Source organism: Takifugu flavidus, chromosome 2, assembly GCF_003711565.1.
Source record: "Takifugu flavidus isolate HTHZ2018 chromosome 2, ASM371156v2, whole genome shotgun sequence".
Lineage (NCBI taxonomy): Eukaryota > Metazoa > Chordata > Actinopteri > Tetraodontiformes > Tetraodontidae > Takifugu > Takifugu flavidus.
This window is the reverse complement of record NC_079521.1, coordinates 960,192-962,691: the sequence shown is the minus strand read 5'-3', so window position 1 is coordinate 962,691 and position 2,500 is coordinate 960,192. Positions and strand designations below refer to the sequence as shown.

Below are 2,500 nucleotides of genomic sequence, written 5' to 3'. Positions count from 1 at the left end.
ATAAAATTGAATTTCCCACTTTGGTCCACACTATTGTCAACATTTCTGTCTTCAAAAAAAAGCCAACTCAAGGCGGCAGATTCCTGAATTGAAAACAATATCTAAAGAACTCAAGTATCATCCTAACAACACTAATATTCCATCTGTCTATCCCCAACTGAATTAACTCCACACCTATCTCATCAGATTATTTGTAACAGAATAAGCAGATAACGTAGCATTTCCCTGTTCATATGCTACTTGCAATTTAGAATTTGTCAATAAAACTATGCTATGACACAAACTACAGTTTAATAGATGGCTGTGCTCCTAAAAAGAGCAGCATTTCTGGCTCATAAACCTCACAGACACTGCTATGCTCTTTAAACATTTTTATGATGGTGAATTTTTCAATCAAATATCTTCTCTTTGATAATGCCCAAAGCTGGATTCGAACTCTCCCTCTGGGGTCTTCAGGAGGTTTCAATCAGGTTGTCTGTTACAGCAATTGTCAACTGGCCCGCACCGGCCCTGGATCGATTCCCGGCCATGGCACCGATTCCCGGCCATGGCACATTGCTTTTAAGTTGATTTCATTTATCGGAGTTGAATCTTGTTTGATTTTTTTGAAGGCGTTTCACCTCTCATCCAAGAGCCGTTCTAGGCAGATTTGATGATATGACGCTCATAGGCTATACAGTGATCCCTCGTTTATCGCGGGAGTTACGTTCCAAAAGTAACACGCGAAAAGTGAAATCCGCGAAGTAGCAACTTTATTTTTTTAAATTATTTTACAATGTAATACTGAACAGTAGAATGAAACCAAACATCAAAACCTGTTTTAAAGACCAAACTTTGTTTAAAACAATAATTTTAATCTAGTAATACAAGGTTGGAAACATTGTCACTCGCGTATTTCCCAGTCCCAGCTGTGCCTCTGCGTCCTGACTCCGCGCCGCTGTAGCGTCTGTTTCTACTGAAGGCGCAGGAGTCTTTCTCCGAGAGAAGAACATTGTTATGGGTAGTTGTTGGCGCTCTTTCTTTTTCTGAGCAAGAAGATTTTTAGAAACGGATATGCCACCTTCGATTATATTTGAGAACTGCAATGAACGACTCGCAAAAAAAATCCGCGAAGCCGCGAAAGATGAACCGCGATATAGCGAGGGATCACTGTATAGCCTTTTCTTTTTGGGGGGAATGGATTGGAGGCTGCTCCAACATTGAGGTTTGGACTGTGACAAAGCAAAATGGACAATCTCCACCAGAATAAATGTTTCAAGAAAAAATAAGTTTGAGTGTATTAACTTCAAAAGGCCATTTTCTTGCACCTGCTCTCGCTTACGGCCATACCACCCTGAGAACGCCCGATCTCGTCCGATCTCGGAAACTAAGCAGGGTCGGGCCTGGTTAGTACTTGGATGGGAGACCGCCTGGGAATACCAGGTGCTGTAAGCTTTTTGCACTCTTCCACTGGGTCAGCAGAGGCCGCCAGTGTTCCTGATAATTATCCAGCCAGATGTAATTCACTTCTTAAGTACTTCTAACATTGAGATTTAATGTTGCACTATTGTACATCGTTTGAGATTTAATATTTTAGGAGTGTGTGTGTGTGTGGTGTGTGTGTGTGTGTGTGTGTGTGTGTGTGTGTGTGTGTGTGTTGCGTGCGTCCGTGCGTGGTCTGTGTGTCTGTGTGTTTGTGTTTAAATAAAATTGAATTTCCCACTTTGGTCCACACTATTGTCAACATTTCTGTCTTCAAAAAAAAGCCAACTCAAGGCGGCAGATTCCTGAATTGAAAACAATATCTAAAGAATTCAAGTGTCATACTAACAACACTAATATTCCATCTGTCTATCCCCAACTGAATTAACTCCACACCTATCTCATCAGATTATTTGTGACAGAATAAGCAGATAACGTAGCATTTCCCTGTTCATATCTGCTACTTGCAATTTAGAATTTGTCAATAAAACTATGCTATGACACAAACTACAGTTTAATAGATGGCTGTGCTCCTAAAAAGAGCAGCATTTCTGGCTCATAAACCTCACAGACACTGCTATGCTCTTTAAACATTTTTATGATGGTGAATTTTTCAATCAAATATCTTCTCTTTGATAATGCCCAAAGCTGGATTCGAACTCTCCCTCTGGGGTCTTCAGGAGGTTTCAATCAGGTTGTCTGTTACAGCAATTGTCAACTGGCCCGCACCGGCCCGGGATCGATTCCCGGCCATGGCACCGATCCCCGGCCATGGCACATTGCTTTTTTTTAAGTTGATTTCATTTATCGGACTTGAATCTTGTTTGATTTTTTTGAAGGCGTTTCACCTCTCATCCAAGAGCCGTTCTAGGCAGATTTGATGATATGACGCTCATAGGCTATACAGTGATCCCTCGTTTATCGCGGGAGTTACGTTCCAAAAGTAACACGCGAAAAGTGAAATCCGCGAAGTAGCAACTTTATTTTTTTAATTATTTTACAATGTAATACTGAACAGTAGAATGAAACCAAACAACAA

At 40.9% G+C, this 2,500-nt stretch overlaps 1 non-coding gene across 1 annotated transcript; it reads left to right on the top strand.

The window, feature by feature from the left end:
- Nucleotides 1–1,315: 1,315 nt before the first annotated feature.
- LOC130521960 (5S ribosomal RNA) lies at nt 1,316–1,434 on the top strand. Its single transcript, XR_008949509.1, has one exon. It is a non-coding gene; the product is annotated as a 5S ribosomal RNA (ribosomal RNA).
- Nucleotides 1,435–2,500: the final 1,066 nt, after the last annotated feature.